This window comes from Triturus cristatus, chromosome 3_1 (assembly GCF_964204655.1).
Source record: "Triturus cristatus chromosome 3_1, aTriCri1.1, whole genome shotgun sequence".
Lineage (NCBI taxonomy): Eukaryota > Metazoa > Chordata > Amphibia > Caudata > Salamandridae > Triturus > Triturus cristatus.
This window is the reverse complement of record NC_140583.1, coordinates 409320768-409341461: the sequence shown is the minus strand read 5'-3', so window position 1 is coordinate 409341461 and position 20694 is coordinate 409320768.

The following is a 20694-nucleotide window of genomic DNA, read 5'->3' as shown; positions in this document are numbered from 1 at the left end:
GATGAATGCAATTGCTTTCACAATTTATAGTGAAATGCAATATATTCTGAAAACAGCAAAAATAAGGCAAAAATATTTTTTGGAAAAAAATGTAAATATGTGTACTGTATTATAAAATGTTTTAAAAATATTAATACTTTTTTCTTTTTTTTCAGATCGATATAGAAAATTTTCGTAAACTACAACCATTTTAAAAACTATTTTTTAAAAAAACAAATGAATAAATATTTTTTTCAGTGAGTATGGTAAGTCAATAGTAATAATTGTAGTCTTTCAAGGACCTTGTAATGTGAAAAATGATTTTTAGTGTTTTTTTTAAAAAATAAAAAAAAAGGTACGCTTACCGTACGCGTACGGTAAAAAAAAAAAAAAAAAGTGTTTTAAAAAAAATGTAAAAAAAAGATGAAAGATAAGGTTGGCTCTTAAAAGAACCGTTGTGTTCATGCAGGGACAGAGGAAAGGAACCATGGGAAAATCATTCAAAGCTACAAATGTGCTGATCTATTTTGTTATTCACTAGGGAAACACTGGTCTCCCTATAACAAATTAGAGCTTTACAAAATGTGCAATGAATATCAACCTTCCGAAATCGAGGGTTCATTTCCAGAGGGCCAGCAAAAGGAGATTCTCCCCCCACAGATGAAGGGCTCACCTGAGCTGCAGAAGAAGGAGTAAGCTCTGCAGGTGATGGTCCAGGCTGAGCTGCTGTGGATGTACTGGCTCGTCTTTCTGAAGAGTTACCTCCAAAAAGTTGAGCATGTGTCCTTTTGTGTACATCCTTGAGGTGCCTCATCATGGTGTGATTCCCAAAGGAATACTTCCTGTCAGGATTACCTCTAGAAAGTACACGCTGACACAGCTTGCAAGTAACTAAGGGTGCATTCACCTTTTGCTGGCCTTCTGGAAAAGTAAAATAATCCCAAACATAAGAAGGTTTTACTTTCCTCGCTCTCTGCCTCAAGACAGTGCTGCTGGTGCTAGCCTCACTCTCAGAAGAGCTCTGCTGTTCTGCCATCGTATCCCAAAGACAAACCAGCTCCTTCTCCCAAGGGATCACAAGCAGAAATGAGGGGAATGGGTGTGGTGTAGGAGAGTTCTAGAACTGAAAGTAGTTTCAACCAATCAAAAGTTGTGTTTCAAGATCACATGACCTACCGTACGCTTACGGTACGCTTACGGTACGCTTACGGCAAAAAGTACGCGTGCGCGTAAAAAAGACACGCGCTTGCGCGCATGCGCATAACAGTCATTTCCCGGCACTTCCGCGTAACGTGCGCGTGTTGCGTAAGCGCGCACGCGTCCCACGCGCAGTACGCGCGCTACGCAAAGTACGTAACTATACGCAAGCAGCGTAGATAGATTACGGACGGTGCGTAAACCGTACGCTTACCGTGAGCTTACGGTACGCGTACTATAAAAAAAGAAAAAAAAAAAAAAAAAAAAAATCTGGAAATAAATGTCACTTGTTTATTTTAAAAAATTTATATAAAATAAATATTTAATGATTTTAAAAAAATAAACATAGTCTTTATAAAAGGTAAAAAATTAAATTAAAAATATGTTTGAAAAAAATGAAGAAAAAAAACAAAAAATAGCATTTAAAAAACCTTGCAAATTCACTGAAAAAAACATGGGTTTCACACACGTTATAGTTAGGAATTAGCATTTAAAAAACCTTAGAAATTCACTGAAAAAACCATAGGTTTCACACACGTTATAGTTAGGAATTAGCATTTAAAAAACCTTAGAAATTCAGTGAAAAAACCATAGGTTTCACACACGTTATAGTTAGGAATTAGCATTTAAAAAACCTTAGAAATTCAGTGAAAAAACCATAGGTTTCACACATGTTATAGTTAGCTGGACATTTTACTCGTAAAAAACCAATGAAATTGCCCCGTTATAGTTAGTTCAGCTAACTATAACTCGCGCGCCCGCAATGCACTGCTGATGACGTCACATATTACATCACTCATGACATGGTCAGTGACATCACTCATGACATCACTGATGACATCTCAAATGACATCACTGATGACATCACTGATGACATCATCCTTGTGATAGAGTGGCAGACCTCCTCTCACCTTAATATAAGCTTTGATACACACATTCAAAAAAAGAGACTAAAAATTTCAAAACAATGGACATACCAATACCAGTTACAACAACCTCTTCAAAGATCCACATACACATCCACTCATTCACCAACAGTCCTACACAGTCACTCATACATGTACTCACTCATCATATGTACTCATACATCTATACATCCTTTTACACAATGCCACTCATCCATAGAGTTACTCACACACATAGTCACTCATGCTAAAAAAGAATAAAACATACATTTACTTGCATATACAGTAATACACACACCACCATACTTACTTCTACGGAAACTTACACATACTTAGTCTTTTAAACAATCACTTATAGAAACACATACTTATTCATACAGGAACTCTTTCAATCTCTCCCTCTCATATATACTCACATATATACACCAATACTCACATATACTAGTTTAAAACATATGTAGTTACTCCTGAAGACACTATTGAGACAGTCATTCACTCACTAACACACCCATACACACACTCATCCACCCATACAGTCCTGCACACATGCTGTCTTCAACACATACAAACAGTGAGTCACTCATTCATGCATCTATGCACTACGTAATACCCCCCACCGTACCATGCAGACACTCAGACTGATACTCAAAAAACCAACTAATAACCTATATAGACACCCATGTATCTACTCACCAACCCATGCAGCCACTTATACACAAAGTGAGAGACTGATACAGATATTTACATATTTAAACATTACTCACTAAGCCATGTATTCACTAAGATACACTTAATCAGTCAGTTATACAATCAATTTTTCAAAAAAAAAGCATCCATTTAGACACTTATATACCCATTTATTCTTCCATTGACCTTGAGATATACATAAATATAAAACATATGTAATTTTCAGAAAAACACACATTCTCTGGATGATGTCATCAGTGATGTCATCAGTGATGTCATTTGAGATGTCATCAGTGATGTCATGAGTGATGTCACTGACCATGTCATGAGTGATGTAATATGTGACGTCATCAGCAGTGCATTGCGGGCGCGCGAGTTATAGTTAGCTGAACTAACTATAACGGGGCAATTTCATTGGTTTTTTACGAGTAAAATGTCCAGCTAACTATAACATGTGTGAAACCTATGGTTTTTTCACTGAATTTCTAAGGTTTTTTAAATGCTAATTCCTAACTATAACGTGTGTGAAACCTATGGTTTTTTCACTGAATATATATATATATATTACCTACTGGCGATAGCCAGTAGGTAGTTATAGTTAGGACCACGTTTCCATAGGAAAACCTCAACATTCTATTTTGAATAACTTTGGCGCCGGTCGACGAATCCTCGCAAATTTTTCAAAATAGGTGGGGCGCTACGCTCCGCTCCTACCCTGAAAGTCTCGGGGGGATCCGTCAAGCGGGGGCTGAGATAAAAGGGGGGTCCCAAAACGCGTTTTTCCCATGCATTTTTCCATAGGACCTTTAGAACGAGCTACAGCCCGAACGGCTGAACAGAATTACTCAAAATTTGGCAGAGAGGTAGTCCCTAGGTCAAGGAAGTGCCTTTTGTAGGTTTGGTGTAAATCTGTTCAGTAGATTCTGAGAAAATAGCCTTTAAATCAATATATATATCTGAGCCAGCTTACGGTACGCTTACCGTACGCTTACGGTAAGCGTACGGTGGCGTGCGCGAGCGCGATTCTGATTGGCTCTTAGATCTTAGTAAACATTCGAATCGGCCAAAACCAGGAAGCGGCGGCCGCCATTTTGTCTCTCGCACTGAGAGTGATTTTTAAAATATCAAGCCCAAAAACATGTAAAGGGGCTGTTTTGACAACTCCCTCCCACATAGTCATGTTGAGGGAGTCCCCAAACATCCCCCAAGTGCAAAAACGGTTTTATTTTTTTTTCGGCAATTTCGCGGGGTACGCTTACCGTACGCTTACCGTAAGCGTACGGTAAAAAAATAAAAATAAAAAAAACACTATCCACACTTACCCCACCCCCTGTGCTTTTGGTGGCCGAAGGCCACCAAATGTACAGGGCTTATGTTAAGGGCAAAAAACACTATCCACACTTACCCCACCCCCTGTGCTTTTGGTGGCCGAAGGCCACCAAATGTACAGGGCTTATTATAAGGGAAAAAAACTTAGCATTTAAAAAACCGTACTAATTCACTGAAAAAACCATAGGTTTCACACACGTTATAGTTAGGAATTAGCATTTAAAAAACCTTGCAAATTCACTGAAAAAACCATAGGTTTCACACATGTTATAGTTAGCGGAAATTTTACTGATAAAAAACCAGTGAAATTCCCCCGTTATAGTTAGCGCAGGCAACTATAACTCACGCGACTGCAATCTTCTGCTGATGACATATGTGTCTTTATGAAAAAAAAATATTTGTAATATATGTATAGCTAAAAATGTATGGAAGAAGACATGGGCAAATAAGTGTCTAAATACAGTATTAGCATCAGCAGAGGATTGCAGTCGCGTGAGTTATAGTTGCCTGCGCTAACTATAACGGGGGAATTTCACTGGTTTTTTATCAGTAAAATTTCCGCTAACTATAACATGTGTGAAACCTATGGTTTTTTCAGTGAATATATATATATATATATATATATATATATATATATATATATATATATATATAAATATATGCATCCAAAGTCGGTTCGCTTTTTCCTGGGTTGTTGGCGCTCCATAAAGGTGCATGACCCACGCGGTTGAATCAAGCCGCTGAACATTCAGCAAATCCTTCGTAGAGAAGAAAAAAGGGTCTCACTCCAGCAGTAATAATCCGAGTGGTTAATTTATTAAGAATAAACTAACCACTCATTTGAGATGTCATCAGTGATGTCATGAGTGATGTCACTGACCATGTCATGAGTGATGTAATATGTGATGTCATCAGCAGTGCATTGCGGGCGGGCGAGTTATAGTTAGCTGAACAAACTATAACGGGGGAATTTCAATGGTTTTGTACGAGTGAAAGTCCAGCTAACTATAACGCCCTGAAACCTATGGTTTTTCAGTGAATTTTTAAGGTTTTTTAAATGCCAATTCCTAACTATACTGTGTCTGAAACCTAAGGTTTTTTAAATGCTAATTTCTAACTATGCCTACAGAGATAGGACATGTGAAGAAAGAAGAAAAAACGGACAGAAAGAAAAAAAAGGAATGCAGAAAGAAGCAACAGAAGTCCTCAAAGACGAAGAAAAGTGCAGGAAGAAGGATAACGTGCAGAAAGAACAAAGAGAAGAGCAGAAAGAAGCCTTGTTGCAAAATCATCCTGTACCCTCAACTTTTTTAGACGGATACTGGTGGTAACTGAGTCTGTGTTGCAGAGAGATGTAAAAAGGGGCACGACCTAGACCAACTCTCTGCAACGCAGCGCAGTGGCACTTACTGGAAGCACCTGGTGGGCTAGTTGGCCCCCAGGGTCCCTCAGGATTGAAGGGGAATTATTTCCCCAACTTAAAACGCGCCACAGGGCGAGTTTGTACACGTTAACTCAGGCCCCGTCCCCTCCCTTCACCACTGTGTAAACACACCCTGTGGCTGTTTTTAGTTGGGAGATTAAGTTCATTTGAATCCTGAGGGTCCCTAGGGTCCAACTAGGCCACTAGGTACCTCCAGTAAGCGCCACAGAGCTGTGTTGCAGACAGGTGTAAAAAGTGGCACGGCCTGGACCACCTCTCTGCAACGCAGCTCAGTGGCGCTTACTGGAAGCTCCTGGTGGGCTAGTTAGCCCCCAGGGGCCCTCAGGATTAAAGCGGAATTATTTCCCCAACTTAAAGCACGCCATAGGGCATGTTTGCACACGTCACCTCAGGCCCGGTCCCCTCCCTTCCCCACTGTGTAAACACGCCCTGTGGCCGTTTTAAGTTGGGAGATTAAGTCCCCTTGAATTCTGAGGGTCCCTAGGTGCAAAATAGCCCACTAGGTAAGTCCATCAAGCACCATTGCAGAGAGGTGTAAAAAGGGGCACGGCCTGCACCACCTCTCTGCAACGCAGAGCAATGGCACTTAATGGAAGCACCTGGTGGGCTAGTTGGCCCCCAGGGTCCCTCAGGATTGAAAGGGAATTATTTCCCCAACTTAAAACGCTCCACAGGGCGTGTTTGCACACATCACCTCAGGCCCCGTCCCCTCCCTTCACCACTGTGTAAACGCTCCCTGTGGCCGTTTGAAGTTGAGAGATTAAGTCTCCTTGAATCCTAAGGGTCCCTAGGGTCAAACTAGACCATTAGGTACCTCCAGCAAGCGCCACAGATCTGCATTGCATAGAGGTGTAAAAAGGGGCGTGGCTTCAAAACACCTGTCTGCAACGCAGCTCACTGGCGCATACTGGAGATACCTGTTTGGTTGGTTGGCCCTCAGGGACCCTCAGTATTGAAGGGGAATTAATTCCCCAACTTACAACTGGCCAGGGGGCGCGTTTGCAGAGTGCTGCAAAGAGGGGGCCTGGCCTCCGGCGCGATGCCGGTCTTTTATTTATTTTATTTTTTTAAGAAGGAGGGCTCTGTGGCCCCCCTTCTTTTCCTAATTTATTGGCCCTGGGGACCCCATCCCCCAGGGCCTGCACCATAATATTTATGTTGAAAAAAAATAATTTGGAAGGGGGCCGCGTGGCCTCCCTTCCAAGGCCTTAATCGGCCCCGGGGACCCCAACCCCCGGGTCATGGCATTTTTCAAAAACAAATTCTTTAGGAGGGGGGCTGCGTTGCCCCCCCCTCCCTCAGGCCACTTATGGCCCTGGGGACCCCATCCCCCGGGGCCGTCCTTTGTTCTTTATTATTTTTTTTATTTTTATATATTTATAGAAACACCTAGGACATGCTGAACAAACCGTATGTACCTATCACCATGACGATTTGCGTGATATTCATTAAAGGCGACTATGCATACAATGAATCTACGTGGAATGTATTTACACCGCTTGTGAAGTGCTAACGTGTCTGACGCCCTACCGTGCCTAATCCCGGCGCACTCTCCAGTGGGTACTCTCCAAGTAGACACCCTTGTCGTTTATTTATACAAGCATGGGTAGCTATTGACGGGCACATTTAATGCACACGCACACCAAGCCATTCAAAGGGGATTCGATAAAAATTCGACCAAACTATGCAAGAAACCCCCCTCACGGTTAATAAAACACACATCTACCGCCGGATGTGTAATACTTTTTATTTTACTCTCTGGAAAGGAGACGAACCTCACTTGAGAGTCACAGCATGCTCCTGGCTGAGCCCAATGCTGTGTTACACCCACCAGTGCCCGCCTAGTGCCACACACCTCTGTGTTGTATTCCACCAACTAGTGCATATGCTATGACACTCTCTAGCCCATGTGCACTGTAACACCACCCCGTGAAGATGTCATGCCACACTTGCCTTCGCATGGGTTATATTGCCCCATCTAACATGCCTTCCTCGATGCCTATGTTATAACGCACAGCGCTATGCCATACATATTACAATCTGGGATCCATATCTTTGTCACAGTGCATATGCAACGTTACACTCCCCAGCACATATTTTATATTACAACTTTAGAGACTAGTTAGGCTACACAACACTGCCCTGTGCATATTACACTCCAAGGCGCATATCGCATAGCACGTGCTAGTGCCTGTGCTATCTCGCGCTTTCCAATGAATCTGTCATTGCGCACAATGTATTGCATATTATATTTCACGCCCTGGTTCATCTTATATCACACTTTTTGGTGCATAGTTTATACCATATACTATTTCTAGTTTTCATTTTCAATCCTGCTCTCAGGACTATGTTCTATATAACACTGCGTCCACCTACCCTTTTCACGGGCATTACATTTTGCGATGGGGGGTGGAGGGTCAGGGGTGTTTCTGCCAAGTGAGCCCGGAGTCACAGTCACAAACGTCCTCTTCTTCCTGAATAAAAGTGAGATTATGCTGCATACTTGTTCATATTTTAAGTAGTTCGCACTAACACACATTTTAAAAACAATAAAGTTCCTAATACCTTCTCTGAACAGTTAGCTTGCTGCCCCATCCACCTCCTCCCTATCCTCTGTTGTCTGAATCCATGGACTAGCCTCTTCCCTCCTGCCATGAATGGTCTGATATGCTGCCACTGCCCTCCATTTAGCATGATGTACCAGTCCACTCCTCCTGCCCTCCATTGCCCAATTCTATGGCCCATCATTGACCTCCTGCTTAGCCTCTGTGCTTAGCTTGCTGCCCCTATTCTCCTTCCCCCTGCTCTCCGATGTCTTTGTGCATGCTCCTGCTCCATCCTTTTTGCCCACCATGTTCCATGGACCTGCCACTCCTATCTACTCTGAGTGTTCTGTTGAGCTGCCATTCCCCTCCCACCTGCCTAGCATTGTCAGATGACTGTAACCTGTCCCTGCCACCTCCACCCTGCCTGTTCACATGCCATGCCCCTATCCCCTTCCTCCTGTCCTCCATTGTCCATTTTACTGCCACACCCTTGTGCCCTCCCTGGTCTGCTGTGCTGCAACTGCTCCTCCTGCCTGCCCCGCGTGGTCTGTTGTGAGGCCCCTTCCCCAGAACTCTCTTGTCTGTGCCCAGATCCTGACCCTCCCTTCCTCCATGGTCCTTTGTGCATGCCCCTGCACCCTCCTTCTTGCCCATCATAGCCATTGGGCTGCCACTAACCCTCCTGCTTGCCATGCATGGTCTTCTGTGCTGCCATGGCCCCTCCCACCTTCCCTGTGTGATCAGCTAGCTGCCCCTGAACCCCTCCCACCTTCCCTCCATGGTCTGTGTGTATGCCATCATAGTCTCGCTGTTGCTCTCCATGGTGTGTCTTGTTTCTAGTGCCCATCCTGCCCGACCTCCATGGTCATCTTGCTGCTCCTGCCCTGCCCCCTTGCCCCCAGCCCTCTGTTTCCATGTGCAGACCCCTATTCCCTCCCTCTTGGCTTGTCTGTTCCATTGTAATGCCCCTGATCCGTCCCTCCTGCCCTTTATGGTCTGTTATGCTGCAGATTTCTCTCCTGTCTGTCCATTATGGTCAGCTATCTACCATTGCCTCTTTCCCCTCTGTTCTCTGTTGTACATGTGCATGGTCCTGTCCCCTCCCTATTGCTTTCTATGGATTGTTGTGCTGCACTCCCGTCCCGCATGCCCTGTGTGGTGTATTGTGCTGCTGCAAACCCTGATGCCTGCCCTGTAGGGTCAGTTTGGTGCACCTCTCCATGTCCCTCCTGTCCTCTGTTATCCAAGTCCATGTCCCTACCCCAATTCCTCCTGCCTACCATGATCCAATGTATCATATTTACGAACATTTTGAACTTGGTAAGAGGGAGATTTTTAAAAAAAACTGGGGTATTGATTTTCCCCTTTGAGTTACATTAAAAAAGAGGAGATTGTAGACAGGAGACAGATCAAATAAAGCCCATTTGAGCTTAAAAAAATTGGACATTTCCTGGCTGAAACGGGTCTGTTGGGATGGATGGCTTCTGCCCACAATGGTCTATTATATTGCCACAGCCTCTCTTGCAAGTCCTGTATTGTTGGTTTGTTGCCCCTGCCCCCCTTTCCACTGCCATCCATAGTCTGTTGTGCTGCCACTGCCCTTCCTGCCTGCCCAGTGTGGTCACATTGTTGCCTCTGCACTCTTCTACCTGCCTTCAATTTTCAGAGTCCGTGCCCCTGGCCTCTGCCTCTCAACAGTATCCCAATGAACAACTAGATTGCTAACATTCTATATTTATTACAAAAGTGTGGAATGCCTGACGTCATCTTGATATAATCACAACTGTAATACCTAGAACATTTCCTTTAGAAATTAAATATATGAGAGGGTCTTATTTGCATCACAATTATGGTTAGTGCTCTAAAAAACTAAAATGGGGACATATTTTCTGAGTTTTCAAATAGCGACTTTTGTAATCTTTATGTTTTTTATCCAGTTGACCACTTGATTAAATGTTGCACTTAGGGGAGAGGATGTGGTGTTACTTCCAGAGCTGCAGACTTTGCAACTGGGGAACCAGGTTGGAGTTTCTGCTTCAGCTCAACATACTGTGATCACTTAATCTCCCCATGTCTACAACCAACATGAATTTGATCTTGTGTGAAATAACCAATGCTCATGTAAAGCACTCCAATACCTGACAAGTCTGCACTATATAAAACTGCAAATACACAAAAAATAAGTGTTTTGCACACTTCTGTCATTGGGTTACATGTGGGCTACATCTGGGTGATATTTGTGCTGCATTTGGGATTTTTTGACTCTGGTGGCCATCTTGGGAGATTTATTTGTTATGAAGTTTCCTAATTTCCTCATTTACTGCAGTCTCCTCAGTAGGAAATGCTTTCTGAATGTTAGCACTCTAGTTGCTCATTAGATCACTGTAGTAAAGCTACTGCTCACCAGGGAAGTCAGCTGCTGGTATTCAAAGTGCATGTTTCAGTCTGCATGTCAGAATTTTTTTATCAAATAGAAGAGGATTTGAGAAGTCAAAATGTGCCCTAATTTTTCTTTCTGCAGCACTAATCATAATTTCTATGGCAAAATGAACCCCCTCATTTTGTTCCTTTGTAAATTAAATGTTTTAAGTGTTACCACTTTATTCCAATCAAGATGGCTTCAGGTGTGCCATACTTTTGTCATAAGTAAGACTGTTAGCGCTCTAGTTGTTCGTTAGAACACTCTGGGACATTCTGTCATTGGGCTATACTTGGGCTACACCTGGGTGCTATTTGGGCTACATTTGGGCTCTTCTGTCTCTGGTGGCCATTTTGGGAGACTTTACTTATTTGTTATGAAGTTTCCTAATTTCCTCATTTACTATAGTCTACTCAGTAGGAAATACCTTCAGTTTTTTACTTTGGTTCCATCAAGAAGACATTCAGATGTGTCACACATTTGCCATAAATTCAGAATGTTAGCGCTCTAGTTGCTTATTAGATCACTGTAGTAAAGCTACTGCTCACCAGGGAAGTCTGCTGCTGGTATTGAAAGTGCATTTTTCAGTCTGCATGTCAGAATTTTTTTATCAAATAGAAGAGGATTTGAGAAGTCAAAATGTGCCCTAATTTTTCTTTCTGCAGCACTAATCATAATTTCTATGGCAAAATGAACCCCCTCATTTTGTTCCTTTGTAAATTAAATGTTTTAAGTGTTACCACTTTATTCCAATCAAGATGGCTTCAGGTGTGCCATACTTTTGTCATAAGTAAGACTGTTAGCGCTCTAGTTGTTCGTTAGAACACTCTGGGACATTCTGTCATTGGGCTATACTTGGGCTACATCTGGGTGCTATTTGGGCTACATTTGGGCTCTTCTGTCTCTGGTGGCCATTTTGGGAGACTTTACTTATTTGTTATGAAGTTTCCTAATTTCCTCATTTACTATAGTCTACTCAGTAGGAAATACCTTCAGTTTTTTACTTTGGTTCCATCAAGAAGACATTCAGATGTGTCACACATTTGCCATAAATTCAGAATGTTAGCGCTCTAGTTGCTTATTAGATCACTGTAGTAAAGCTACTGCTCACCAGGGAAGTCTGCTGCTGGTATTGAAAGTGCATTTTTCAGTCTGCATGTCAGAATTTTTTTATGAAATAGAAGAGGATTTGAGAAGTCACTCAAAATGTGCCCTAATTTTTCTTTCTGCAGCACTAATCATACTTTCTATGGCAAAATGGACCCCCTCATTTTGTTCCTTTGTAAATTAAATGTTTTAAGAGTAACCACTTTATTCCAATCAAGATGGCTTCAGGTGTGCAATACGTTTGTCATAAGTAGGACTGTTAGCGCTCTAGTTGTTCTTTAGAACAATCTGGGAAGCTGCAGTAGAACACAAAGGAATCAAATGACAGTCTCTGCCCTTGTTGGATGTACATGTTTTACTGAGAATGTCAAACTTCATTCTCACATGACTGAGAAAGATAATGTGAATTTACAGAAAATATGCTCTTGGTTTAGCTTATAGATCACCTTCCAAACCTCTGTGGGAAAAGCATGAGAAATAGTTTTCTCTCAAACATGATTCATGATATCACAGCAGAAGGCTTTTTCACATGGTAAAATCACCTTAGAACACACCACAATTCCTAAAATGAGTAGGGTACCATCAACAAATGATTTATAATGGAACTAAAGTCTTAAAACCTTCTATTAACTGCAATGCTTTTTAATGAGGTGCTATCATGTATATTGGTCCCAAGATGGCTGCCAACACTTCTTGGATGAAGTACTGATAGACAATCAGATCTCACGATGAGATGTGTGGTTAGGCTCTGGCCAGATATATCTATCTTTTTAACTCTAATTCTCTCAGGAACTTTTGAACGGATTTACACCATTTAAGCAAAAGGCACAAGCCTGAACTGAGGACTACCTCTTTGCCAAATTTGGTGTAATTCCGTTCAGCAGTTCGGACTGTAGCTGCGTCAACAGGTCCTATGGGAAAATGCATGGGGAAAACGTGTTTTGGGACTCCCCTTTTTTCTCGGCCCCCGCTTGACGAATCACTGTGAAATTTTCAGGATAGGAGCGGAACAGAGCTGGCCAAAAGTTTGTAAAATTTCGCGAAGATTCGTCAATCGGCGTTAACGTTATTCCAAATAGAATGTTGCGGATTTCTTATGGAAAATAGGTCCTAACTATAACTACCTACTGGCGACTGCCAGTAGGTAATATATATATATATATTATGAAATACGTATGGACGTGCATCCTGGGGCCTGTAGTTTGGCACTACGGACCATGTGACCACTGGGAGTATCAAACACCACTCACCTGTGATCAAGGCCGTTAAAGCAGAAACGCGTAAGGAAAGGAGTGGTTTTAAATGCTGCAGCGCCGATGATCAATAAAGGTTATGCTTGAAAGGAAGACGAAGTTGGGCTCTGTGTTTTCTCCTGGCAAAACCCATACACAGGATTCTCCATTTCCTGACTGCAAAGCCCGCCCTGCAGGGTCGGGGGCCCCCGGTAAATGTAGCTTTTCTAAAACATATATATATATATATTTCTCAAAAAGATTGCCACATGCTCGGAGATGCACTCAAGAGACAGAAGCGGGCCCCCTTAGCTTTCAAGAAGGTCCTTTATTGCATCGCAAACCGGATTTCATTTCAAATTGTTCAGAAAGGTCCAACGCGTTTCAAAGCTCCTGCTTCTTGTTCACGGACCGGCTGGTTGGAGGCGGTGAAAACGTCATCTCGGCAAGCCCCTCGTTAAATAGTAGTTGACTGCCCCCAGGTGGGTTGGATCTATATTCAGTCTGAAGGTATCCTGGGACTTGTAGGATTGAGCGTTTCTGCCACAAAACATAAGTAACACAGTATTAATCCTCTAGTAGGTATGAAATGAATTACGGTTTAAGTTTAAAGCACAACTTCGTCTCTTCTGTATTAGCGAGATGCAAGTATATCGCTACAGTCCATATGTATGTGGCGGTGCAAGCTCCACGGCCGTGGCCGGCCGTAATAAATTTCTCAAAAAGATTGCCACATGCTCGGAGATGCACTCAAGAGACAGAAGCGGGCCCCCTTAGCTTTCAAGAAGGTCCTTTATTGCATCGCAAACCGGATTTCATTTCAAATTGTTCAGAAAGGTCCAACGCGTTTCAAAGCTCCTGCTTCTTGTTCACGGACCGGCTGGTTGGAGGCGGTGAAAACGTCATCTCGGCAAGCCCCTCGTTAAATAGTAGTTGACTGCCCCCAGGTGGGTTGGATCTATATTCAGTCTGAAGGTATCCTGGGACTTGTAGGATTGAGCGTTTCTGCCACAAAACATAAGTAACACAGTATTAATCCTCTAGTAGGTATGAAATGAATTACGGTTTAAGTTTAAAGCACAACTTCGTCTCTTCTGTATTAGCGAGATGCAAGTATATCGCTACAGTCCATATGTATGTGGCGGTGCAAGCTCCACGACCGTGGCCGGCCGTAATAAATTTCTCAAAAAGATTGCCACATGCTCGGAGATGCACTCAAGAGACAGAAGCGGGCCCCCTTAGCTTTCAAGAAGGTCCTTTATTGCATCGCAAACCGGATTTCATTTCAAATTGTTCAGAAAGGTCCAACGCGTTTCAAAGCTCCTGCTTCTTGTTCACGGACCGGCTGGTTGGAGGCGGTGAAAACGTCATCTCGGCAAGCCCCTCGTTAAATAGTAGTTGACTGCCCCCAGGTGGGTTGGATCTATATTCAGTCTGAAGGTATCCTGGGACTTGTAGGATTGAGCGTTTCTGCCACAAAACATAAGTAACACAGTATTAATCCTCTAGTAGGTATGAAATGAATTACGGTTTAAGTTTAAAGCACAACTTCGTCTCTTCTGTATTAGCGAGATGCAAGTATATCGCTACAGTCCATATGTATGTGGCGGTGCAAGCTCCACGACCGTGGGCGGCCGTAATAAATTTCTCAAAAAGATTGCCACATGCTCGGAGATGCACTCAAGAGACAGAAGCGGGCCCCCTTAGCTTTCAAGAAGGTCCTTTATTGCATCGCAAACCGGATTTCATTTCAAATTGTTCAGAAAGGTCCAACGCGTTTCAAAGCTCCTGCTTCTTGTTCACGGACCGGCTGGTTGGAGGCGGTGAAAACGTCATCTCGGCAAGCCCCTCGTTAAATAGTAGTTGACTGCCCCCAGGTGGGTTGGATCTATATTCAGTCTGAAGGTATCCTGGGACTTGTAGGATTGAGCGTTTCTGCCACAAAACATAAGTAACACAGTATTAATCCTCTAGTAGGTATGAAATGAATTACGGTTTAAGTTTAAAGCACAACTTCGTCTCTTCTGTATTAGCGAGATGCAAGTATATCGCTACAGTCCATATGTATGTGGCGGTGCAAGCTCCACGACCGTGGCCGGCCGTAATAAATTTCTCAAAAAGATTGCCACATGCTCGGAGATGCACTCAAGAGACAGAAGCGGGCCCCCTTAGCTTTCAAGAAGGTCCTTTATTGCATCGCAAACCGGATTTCATTTCTAATTGTTCAGAAAGGTCCAACGCGTTTCAAAGCTCCTGCTTCTTGTTCACGGACCGGCTGGTTGGAGGCGGTGAAAACGTCATCTCGGCAAGCCCCTCGTTAAATAGTAGTTGACTGCCCCCAGGTGGGTTGGATCTATATTCAGTCTGAAGGTATCCTGGGACTTGTAGGATTGAGCGTTTCTGCCACAAAACATAAGTAACACAGTATTAATCCTCTAGTAGGTATGAAATGAATTACGGTTTAAGTTTAAAGCACAACTTCGTCTCTTCTGTATTAGCGAGATGCAAGTATATCGCTACAGTCCATATGTATGTGGCGGTGCAAGCTCCACGACCGTGGCCGGCCGTAATAAATTTCTCAAAAAGATTGCCACATGCTCGGAGATGCACTCAAGAGACAGAAGCGGGCCCCCTTAGCTTTCAAGAAGGTCCTTTATTGCATCGCAAACCGGATTTCATTTCAAATTGTTCAGAAAGGTCCAACGCATTTCAAAGCTCCTGCTTCTTGTTCACGGACCGGCTGGTTGGAGGCGGTGAAAACGTCATCTCGGCAAGCCCCTCGTTAAATAGTAGTTGACTGCCCCCAGGTGGGTTGGATCTATATTCAGTCTGAAGGTATCCTGGGACTTGTAGGATTGAGCGTTTCTGCCACAAAACATAAGTAACACAGTATTAATCCTCTAGTAGGTATGAAATGAATTACGGTTTAAGTTTAAAGCACAACTTCGTCTCTTCTGTATTAGCGAGATGCAAGTATATCGCTACAGTCCATATGTATGTGGCGGTGCAAGCTCCACGACCGTGGCCGGCCGTAATACATTTCTCAAAAAGATTGCCACATGCTCGGAGATGCACTCAAGAGACAGAAGCGGGCCCCCTTAGCTTTCAAGAAGGTCCTTTATTGCATCGCAAACCGGATTTCATTTCAAATTGTTCAGAAAGGTCCAACGCGTTTCAAAGCTCCTGCTTCTTGTTCACGGACCGGCTGGTTGGAGGCGGTGAAAACGTCATCTCGGCAAGCCCCTCGTTAAATAGTAGTTGACTGCCCCCAGGTGGGTTGGATCTATATTCAGTCTGAAGGTATCCTGGGACTTGTAGGATTGAGCGTTTCTGCCACAAAACATAAGTAACACAGTATTAATCCTCTAGTAGGTATGAAATGAATTACGGTTTAAGTTTAAAGCACAACTTCGTCTCTTCTGTATTAGCGAGATGCAAGTATATCGCTACAGTCCATATGTATGTGGCGGTGCAAGCTCCACGACCGTGGCCGGCCGTAATAAATTTCTCAAAAAGATTGCCACATGCTCGGAGATGCACTCAAGAGACAGAAGCGGGCCCCCTTAGCTTTCAAGAAGGTCCTTTATTGCATCGCAAACCGGATTTCATTTCAAATTGTTCAGAAAGGTCCAACGCGTTTCAATGCTCCTGCTTCTTGTTCACGGACCGGCTGGTTGGAGGCGGTGAAAACGTCATCTCGGCAAGCCCCTCGTTAAATAGTAGTTGACTGCCCCCAGGTGGGTTGGATCTATATTCAGTCTATATATATATATATATGGGGTTTTTTTCACTGAAAAAAACATAGGTTTCAGGGACATTATAGTTAGTTGGACATTTCACTTGTACAAAACCAGAGAAATGCAGATGTTATAGTTAGTCGAGCTAACTATAACTCGCGCCCCGCAATGCACTGCTGATGACGATGATGACAAGGTCCCTGAAACCTGTGTTTTTTTAGACAATTTCAAAGGTTTTTTAAATGCTAATTTCTAACTATAACGTCCCTGAAACCTACGTTTTTTTTCATAAAATTTCAAATGATTTTTTTTGTTTTTGTTTTTGATAATCAAATTTTTATTTGCATTTTGTAAGTAAGACAAAACAAAATGCAGCTCACATAAGCATCGGTACATAATCACCATAAGCAGCAACCACAGCATCGCAACTCCAGAAGAGGGAGCAAAACAAATTACAGAACCCTCAATATTGATAATGTTACAGTACATTTGCTTGTATCTTCAGAGGACAGCGGACACATCAAGGGGGTATTAAATTCAGCCACTTGCCCCACACCTTCTGAAACTTGTTCGGGCAGCCCCTTGCCGCAAACAAGGGCTCCTCTTGAGCAGCACACCAGTCCACTCCCCATCGCCACTTACACAGAGAGGGAGGGTTAGAGCTTGCCTCAAATTATTTTTAAATGCTCTTTTCTTACTATAATGTTGCAAAAATATTTTTTCTTATTTTTTTAATTTGTTCTTATTTTGTTCTATGTGAAAGATAAATATTCAGTACATGGTACTGGCAGGGTGATTGGAGGAGTGCATGGATAGTGACAGGGTGATTGCTGGAGTGTATAGGAAGTGCCTGTATAATTAAAGAAGTGAATAATTAGTGTCTAGGTGATTAGAGGAAGGCGTAGGGTAGTGCGCAGGTGATTTGAGCAGTGCATGAATAATTGCCTGAATTCATGGTTAGTGCTTTTCTCATTGCATAAATACATGGGTACTGACTGGGTAATTAGAGGAATGCAAGGATAGTGGATGGTGAATTTATAAGTGCTTGAGAATCGGCGGAGTGATCGGTTAAGTACATAGTACTGGATGGGTGATTGGAGGAGTGCATGGGGTAGTGCATGGGTGATTGGAGCAGTTCATGGTGAGTGCCTGGATTTTTGCGTAAGTGCATGAGTAGTGCCTGGGTGATAGCAGGAGTACATGTGTAGTGCCTGCATGATTTTCTAAGTGCATGGGTATTGCTTGGTTGACTTTACAAGTGCATGCTTCATGCCTGGGTAATTATATGAGTTTATAGGTAATGTCTGGATGATTGCTTGAATTCATGGTTAGTGCCTGGGTCATTGCATGAGTACATGGGTACTGACTGGATAATTAGAGGAATGCAGGGATAGTGCATGGTGAATTAACAAGTGCTTGGAAATCAGCGAAGTGATTGGTTAAGTACAAGGTACTGGAAGGATAATTGGAGTAGAGCATGGGGTAGTGCACAGGTGATTGGAGCAGTGCATGGTTAGTGCCTGGGTTTTTGCGCAAATGCATGAGTAGTGTCGGGTGATTGCAGGAGTACATGTGTAGTGCCTGCATGATTTTCTAAGTGCATGGGTATTGCTTGGTTGATTTTACAAGTGCATGCTTCATGCCTAGGTTTATTACATGACTTTATAGGTAATGTCTGTATGATTGATTGAATACATGGTTAGTGTCTGGGTCATTGAATGAGTACATGGCGACTGCCTGGATGATTCAAGGAGTGGAGGGATACTGCATGGTGATCTCAAAAGTGCTTTGGTATTGGTGGAGTAATTGGATAAGTACATGGTACTGGCTCGGTGATTGGAGGAGTGCATGGGTAGCGACAGGGTGATTGCTGGAGTGTATAGGAAGTGCCTGCATAATTGAAGAAGTGAATGAGTAGTGTCTAGGTGATTAGAGTACTGCATAAGGTAGTGCATAGCACTCCTGATTGCAGGAGTACATGTGTAGTGCCTGCATGAATTTCTAAGTGCATGGGTACTGCTTGGTTGATTTTACAAGTGCATTCTTATTGCCTGGGTAATTACGTGAGTTTATAGGTAATGTCTGGATGATTGCTTGAAAACATGGTTAGTATCTAAGTCATTGTATGAGTACATAGCTACCAACTGGATGATTAGAGGAATGCAAGGATAGTTCATGGTGATTTTATAAGTGCCTGGGTATTGGCAGAGTGATTGAGTGTATGACTAGTGATTGGGGGATTAGATAAGTGCATCAGTAGTGCCTGGGTATTCGAAAGAGTAAATGAGTAATGTCTAGATGATTACAGAACTGCATGGGTAGTTGATAGGTGAACAGTGCATGGCTAATGCCTGAGTTATTGCAGGAGTGGATAACTAGTGCCTGTGGTATTACAGGAATACATCAGTGGTGCCTGAGTAATTTTGTAAGTGCACGGGTATTCCTCGGGCGATTACAGAGCTGTGCAGGTACTACCACAGTGAAGAAAACTGCATATTGGTATTGCATAGGTGATTTTCTAACTACAGAGGTAATATTTCAGAGATGGAGGAAGACTATATTTTCCTGTGAAGTAATTTGATGAAAAAATGAATCACTGCAATAAAAGTAACTCTAAATATAAATTCATAACATTATCCTTATTACATTACTTTATCTTACCTTCTTTATTGAAGTAGATATGAAACTCAATTGAAATTTAAAATATTTTCAAACTTTAGAATTAGCTTCTGTAAAAGAAGAAAAAATACTGTTATTCCATATAATATTAAAGTTTTAAGAGCACAACATAATTTTAGAATTACATAACATTGCCTTTTTTGCTATTTTCAGATTCTATTGAATTTCACCATACACAGTGATTTCAATGTTGATCATCATGTAACAGTGGGCAAAAAAATACAATTAATAAGATTGTTAAAAAACAAACAAATCTGGTGCCGATTCGGATCCTGGAGAAACCGGGTACGAACCGTCGGTCGGAGTGTTTTACAAACATGCAATTACGATTCGCACGGAAACACCATTTCCGTACGAACCGTAAAAAACACCGACCGACGAAAATATCCATACAAATGTGATCCGGGAAAGCGCCGAGGTGACGTCGGGACGCATTCAGGCTGCGTATCACGAACCAGGAAGTACGATTCGAACCGACAGCAGTCCGGACGGCAATATTTTTACGGCACCCAAAAAGTGACGGAAAAGCTAAGTACGCCGCGATGCCAGCGTAATAGAGGGCCCGGTACGCTCCGTACCCCCCCACCGCCCCGTATGTACGCCCCGAACACCCCCCAGCCCCCGCATGTACACGCCGAACACCCCCCCAGCCCCCGCATGTACGCGCCGAACACCCCCCCAGCCTCCGCATGTACGCGCCGAACCCCCAGCCCCCCCGCGGAAGTACGCGCTGAACCCCCTGTGTATGTACGGACCGTACCCCCAGCCCCCGTGTATGTATGGACCGTACCCCCAGCCCCCGTGTATGTACGGACCGTACCCCCAGCCCCCCGTGTATGTACAGACCGTACCCCCAGCCCCCCGTGTATGTACGGACCGTACCCCCACCCGTGTATGTACGGACCGTACCCCCAGCCCCCCGTGTATGTACGGACCATACCCCCAGCCCCCCGTGTATGTACGGACCGTACCCCCAGCCCCCCATGTAAGTACGGACCGTACCCCCAGCCCCCCGTGTATGTACGGACCGTACCCCCCGTGTATATACGGACCGTACCCCCAGCCCCCCGTGTATGTATGGACCGTACCCCCACCCGTGTATGTACGGACCGTACCCCCATCCGTGTATGTACGGACCGTACCCCCAGCCCCCCCGTGTATGTACGGACTGTACCCCCAGCCCCCCGTGTATGTACGGACCGTACCCCCAGCCCCCCGTGTATGTACGGACCGTACCCCCGTGTATGTACGGACCGTACCCCCAGCCCCCCGTGTATGTACGGACCGTACCCTCAGCGCCCCCGTGTATGTACGGACCGTACCCCCAGCCCCCGTGTATGTACGGACCGTACCCCCACCCAAGTATGTACAGACTGTACCCCCAGCCCCCCATGTATGTATGGACCATACCCCCACCTGTATATGTACAGACC